The 6636-nt window shown below is 39.3% G+C and overlaps 1 pseudogene; it reads right to left on the bottom strand.

Annotated features, from left to right (window-relative positions):
• Positions 1 to 565: 565 nt before the first annotated feature.
• On the bottom strand, positions 566 to 1653 carry LOC113632489 (heterogeneous nuclear ribonucleoprotein C-like; annotated as a pseudogene).
• Between the last annotated feature and the right edge of the window lie 4983 nt (positions 1654 to 6636).

Below are 6636 nucleotides of genomic sequence, written 5' to 3'. Positions count from 1 at the left end.
CTGTGAAACAAAGAATTTGAAGTAAACAATTACAAAATACAAAAATAAAAAAAACAGGGTGTTTATTTTTCCTCCAAATTCCTGGTTTAATAAGAGCTTGTTTATTTTGAGAAAAAAAGGTCCCAAACATCAGGCTGTTCACAAAAAAACCCACCATATCAACTTTAGAAAACAAATCTTAAGACTGTTACACTAATTATTTTTCTAGAGGATGCATCTGACATGCCAACTCTCATTCACAAAAATACATTGTTACATTTGTGTTGAACAGCCACACACAGCACTCTTATGTGGGGTATAACATGCATACCTCTAATTCAAAGCTGCTCTCAGGTGCTACTCAACTAATGAGATTGCCTTTATAGTTAGGGAAGCAACTACTGAACTCATGTATGAATGGAAAGAACTGTACTCCCTGCATAACAAGAGATTATTTTGGAGATAGATGATAAAAACCATACATCCTTTTTATTGTTAAGTCATAAAGAGGTATGAAAATTAAAAGCAAAAATTACAGGGTAAGGCTCAACATAACTACTAGGAGCATCAAAGGAAGTGAAAACGGGACTAGGCACAGGGCAATGTGAATTAATGAACATGGGAAGGACAAGGATGGGGAGAACAGTGAGCATGTGCTGAAGATACTAGAGGAGGGATCTGGTGAAAATTTTGATCTTAGAAAAGTGCCTAGGTAAAGAAATAATGGGACAAGACTTCTAAACCCCACTATGTGCTTAAGAGTCATCCTCGACATTGGCGCTGTCTCTGTCATCCTCTTCTTCCTCAGCCTGTTTTTCATCATCCTTGGTCAACTTCAGCTGGTCATCCCCCCGATCTTCATTATCATCATCATCCAGTAGGTCCCCCTCCTCAGCAGAGTCATCTGCATCTCCTCAGACTCCATCTTCACCTTACTCTCATCTTTCTTCAGGGAGCTGCTGCTCTCCTCCTCTACTGACTTATCATTCTTCATCTCTACTCCTTGTTTGCTCTGTTCCTTTTCAGTTTTTTCCAGGCTTTCCAGTAGAGAATCCACTTTTTGTTTTATCTGGGTCAACTCCTTCTTAATGGTCTGAAGGTCATCTCCTTTCAACTTTCCAGACTTAGAAGAAGATCCCCGCTGTCCACTCTTAGAATTGAAGCCACTTTTGCCCCTTTGTGAGGTGTTTCTTGATACACGCTGGCATTTTGAGAGCACTACAGCCCGAGCAGTAGTAGGAGGAGGAACACATGCTGGGTAACTGTACATCCTGTCATAATAATCCCGTTGAAAGTCATAGTCCAAGTCAAAAGGGGAGCTGAGTAGAGGGGATGGAGAAGGGTGTTCTGGTACTGACCCATACATCTCCACTGCAGATCATTTCATACCTGCTTTTTCTTGGTTCACTTTTGGCTCTGCAGCCAGATTAATATCTAAAACCTGGCAGCAATCATTCTGCCATCCTCTCCTGCCACAGCAGCCCAGGCATTTCTCTCATTAAGATATTGAATGAAGGCAAAGCCTTTATGAACAGAGCAACCCACAATTTTGCCATATTTCGAGAAGATTGCCTCCACATCAGATTTCTTGACCACAGGAGTATTGAGATTCCCCATGAATACACGAGAGTTCATGGAGTGAGGACCTATCTTGTTGGTAACATTGCTGGCCATTGTCTTTGATGGTAACGTGCCTCACAAAGCTGAAAAATGTACCTGAAGATCAAAGAAATCTCACAGGAGCAGGAGGGAGAAGAGATTCGGTTCTGAATCTCCTACTCCCAGGTTCTACGTGGAGAAGCCAACTGCTGCTCGAGGTCGGCAACGTGGCCACAACTGCTCAGTCTTCACCTTTTCACAAAATGGCCCCCAAGTCTCCTCTCAGGAATTGTTTATTTCTGGAATTTTCCATGTAATATTTTCAGGCCACTGTTGACCTCAAGTAACTGAAACCATGGAAGTCAAAACCTCAGATAAGGGAGAACTACTGTAATAAGTGTTAGGTTGCTATACGCTTTCCTTTTCTATGAAAGTGGAGTATTTTGTTATATTCAACATTCTAATTAGTCTTTAGCTGGTGTGGTGGGCAGAAAAATTCTACAAAAATCTGTTGACCGGTGGAATTTTCAGGCTAATGCTTTTTCTTTTTTCATTTTAATTGTAATGAGGATTTATTTATTTATTTAATTGAAGTGTAGTTGGTTTACAATGTTATGGTAATTACTTCTGTACAGCAAAGTGATTCAGTTTATTTATATATATATATATATATATATATATATATATATATATATACACACACACACACACACACATTCTTTTTAAAATATTCTTTTCCATTATGACTTATCCCAGGACATTGAATATAGTTCCCTGTGCTAGACAGTAGGACTTTGTTGTTTATCCATTCTCTATAAAAAAGCTTATATCTGCTCACCCCAACCTCCCACTCCATCCCTCCCCCAACCCCCTCCCCCTTGGTGACCACCACTCTGTTCTCTATGTCCATGAGTCTGCTTCTCTTCCATAGATAGGTTCGTTTGTGTCATATTTTAGATTCCACATATTTTGAATTAATTTTTAAATTGGAGTATAGTTGATTTACAATGTTTTGTTAGTTTCTGCTGTACAGCAAAGTGAGTCAGTTACACATATACATATATCCACTCTTTTTTAGATTCTGTTCCCATATAGGTCATTACAGAATAGTGTTGAATAGAGTTCCCTGTGCTATACAGTAAGTTCTTATTAGTTACCTATTTTATATGTAGTAGTGTGTATTATGTCAATCCCATTTTCCCAATTTATCCCTCCCCACCTTTTCGCTTGGTAACCATAAGTTTATTTTCTATATCTGTGACTCAATTTCTGTTTTGTAAATAGGTTCATTTGTACCATTTTTTTAAGATTCCACATATAAGTGATATCATATGATATTTGTCTTTGTCTGATTTACTTCACTTAGTATGATAATCTCTAGTTGAATCAGTGTTGCTGCAAATGGCATTATTTTGTTCTTTTTTATGGCTGAGTGGTATTCCTTTGTATACATGTACTACATCTTCTTTATCTATTCTTCAGTCAATAGACATTAAGGTTTTTACTATGTCTTGGCTATTGTGCTGCTATGAACATAGGGGTGCATATATCTTTTTGAATTATAGTTTTGTCCAGATATATGCCCAGGAGTGGGATTGCTGGATCGTACAGTAATTCTATTTTTAGTTTTCTGAGGAACCTCCATACTCTTTTCCATAGTGGCTGCACCAACTTACATTCTCACCAGCAGTGTAGGAGGGTTCCCTTTTCTGCACATCCTCTCCAGCATTTGTTATTCATAGACTTTAAAAAAAATTTATTGAGCTATAGTTGATTAACAATGTTTGTAGACTTTTTAATGATGGCCATTCTGACTGGTGTGAGGTGGTACCTCATTGTAGCTTTGATTTGCATTTCTCTAATACTTAGCAATTTTGAGCATCTTTTCATGTCAGGCCAGCACCTTTAAGTGCACACACACACACACACACACACACACATAAATATGCTTGCATGCATGTTTGCAGATACATGCACATACACAAACCTCTTGATTTCTTCACATCATACAAAAGAGCCAAATAAAATACAGTGCCTACTAATATCCAGGCTTCTAATTGCTTTTCTGAGGTAGAAAATGAGGGTAGGTAAGGCATTTGTAGCAATCAGAATAGAGAATGCTAATTTACCTGTCCTTTCTCAATTGCAAACATTCTTGCATACCTCCTTCTCCTGCTTACGCCCCTACCACCACTGCACTGCCATATCATTCCACACATATTAATAAAAGTAATCCACCTTGTTTGTTTTGAATAATTATTTTCACTTCCTTATACAAACACACAGACATACACACTCTTAAGAGCTTTTTTAAAAAAAAAACAAAACAACTTGCATTGTGCATGACCAAATGTGTGGCATCTGACTGTGAGGATCATTTTTAAACAGATGGTAAAGTAGCAAATTAGTTCAAATGTAGACATCAGAATATAATGCTGGAAAACATTCACAGATGTGGATTATGACAATCCTGATGACTCAGACCCATTGGCCAGTTGTTTCTGGTCAGAGTGCGATGATTTGCCGGGTGACAATTTTTAAAAATCAGCAACTTTGTATTTTGGGAATATACTGTGGATATTAGAAAGGAGTCTTTCCTACAAACCCCACACAACACACCTCATCCTTTCTTTTCTTTTCTTTTCTTTTCTTTTTTGCGGTACGCGGGCCTCTCACTGTTGTGGCCTCTCCCGTTGCGGAGCACAGGCTCCGGACGCGCAGGCTCAGCGGCCATGGCTCATGGGCCCAGCTGCTCCGCGGCATGTGGGATCTTCCCAGACCGGGGCACGAACCCGTGTCCCCTGCATCGGCAGGCGGACTCTCAACCACTGCACCAGGGAAAGCCCTCATCCTTTCTTGAATTTGCATCGTTTTCTCTTGACAACCAGCTATTCTTCATTGACATTTGTAACAGGTTAATGAAGACTCTTCACAGCCTGGCCTATGTCCACCTTTCCCAGCCCCCACTCTTTCCATTTGGTCCTAAGCAGGTCATATTTCACTAGTATTGATTCACTCTCCAAATAGGCTGTGCTGGTTCTTGTCTTCCTCTGGGCCTTCGCAGATGCAATTCCCATCATAGGATGTACTCCCCACTTTTCTCAACTGGAAAATTCCTAGTTATCAATCTAAATGTGCTTCTTGTATTACCTCTCCTGTGAAGATTTCCCAGATACCCTACACTAGCGAGGGAGAGTAAAGAACTTCTGTCTCTCTACAGTCTCTATTGCATGGTATTGAAATTATTCTTATGCTCACCTCCTTCCCTGCGCTATGAGTTCTGAAAGGGAAGCAGCTGCATCTTATCATCAATTATTCCCAGCACCTAGAACAGTGTCTGGCATGATTAGACTGTTCATAGGGAGGCACAAGAAGGAGGGGATATGGGGATATATGTATATGAATGGCTGATTCATTTTGTTATACAACATTGTAAAGCAATTATACTCCAATAAAGATGTCAAAAAAATTTTGTGGGAAAGAGAGATAATTTCGTATCTGTGGTGAGATTTTAAGTTTCTTGTGTGTCAAGACTATGTTTTCTTTAATTCTCCTCTATATGAACCAGCAGAATGATTACAGTTACATAAGTACCTAATTAATGTTGCTGCCTTTAGTTGTGAAGGAATGGCAAAAACACAGAACCAGGAGTCAAGAGAATAGGGTTCTGGTCCCTCCTCTGCCAACAATTCAATAAGCAAGTCAGGATAAGTAATATAATTTTTCTGAACATCAGTGTCCTTTTATGAAAAATGGAGAATGACCACATATTTCTTATTTACCTTACAGGCTGATCAAACACATTTTCTAGGTTGGGAAATGCTTTGTGAAGCAAGAGGTAGTGTAGTATATAGTGAGAATGAGATCACACTCTGGAGTCAAACTGACTCCATTACTTCTTGGCTGTGTGACCTTGGGCACATTAGTTAACATCTCTGAGCCTCAGTTTCCCCATCTGTAAAATGGGGATAATGATGGTGTCTACCTCATGAGGTTGCTCTGGAGTTTAAATAATTTGTGTAAAGCACCTAGTACAGTAGCTATACATAGTAAGTCCAAAAGCAAATGCTAGTTTCTTTTTTTAATTTATAGTTTAATAATTTACAAAAATACAAGGTGTTATTAATACTCATTGATGAATTCCCTTTAAGACCAGTAGAAGGAGAGCCTCCCAGATCTGGAAAAGAGGACACCATACTCTCACTTCCCCTTTCACGGCCTCTTCTCCAGCCAGCTTTAGGCTTTGTTGTCACAGCAAGATAATCTAGAACAGATGACAATAGATTTCCTTTACAGAATCGGCAACTCATTTGGAAAGCACAGCTTCAAGCTCTGCCCAGTTTTCTCCCTGAATCATCTGAAATATGCCACTTAGAAGATAATATCCCTGTAACATACAGGAAAAGTGTATTTGGACAATTCCCAGGAATGATCTGTTCCCTTTCAACTTGTTGTTGCTTGCCATCTCTGGTCCCAGAAAACTGCCCTAGGCAGTTCTGACTTGTAACTTCTCTGGGATTCTACTTTACCTAAGCTTGGAAACAGGTTTTCAAAAAAATTAATCTGAAGCAAAATTAACATTTCTTGATTACAAGACTTGAGGATAACATAAGGCAATTGCAAGGAGAAAACATGAAATTCACTTCTTCCGAAGGTCTATTTGCCATGACCTTCACAAGAGTCGTCTATTAGCCATCTTTCTCCTAAACTCTGTATTAGGAGAAAGGTCTGACTTCTCTTTCTCCTATAGGAGACCCTTTGATCATGTCCCACACTGTGTCTTGGGGTTTGGGCTCCTGTTTTCCTGGAATGCATTAGAACACATACTTGCATATCATCCGGAAACATACTCAACTCCATCTGTAGAGTAAGATGTCCTGTGTTTTGCAGTGCAATCTCCACAACCTGAATCATCCAGTCTTAAAGACTGCAATGTTTGGGACATTAGTCTAAATTTATGTTGGAAAAAAAAGGCTCATAAAATTCCAATTCTACCAAGGATACCCATACTTTCTGTCTCTGGGCAAAATACATGTCTGCATGCCTAAAATGCCTCAT

Source organism: Aethalodelphis obliquidens, unplaced genomic scaffold (genome assembly GCF_003676395.1).
Source record: "Aethalodelphis obliquidens isolate GAN/ISIS:26980383/991018 unplaced genomic scaffold, ASM367639v1 scaffold37, whole genome shotgun sequence".
Lineage (NCBI taxonomy): Eukaryota > Metazoa > Chordata > Mammalia > Artiodactyla > Delphinidae > Aethalodelphis > Aethalodelphis obliquidens.
The sequence above is the reverse complement of the archived record's forward strand: the minus strand, read 5'-3'. Positions and strand labels throughout refer to the sequence as shown.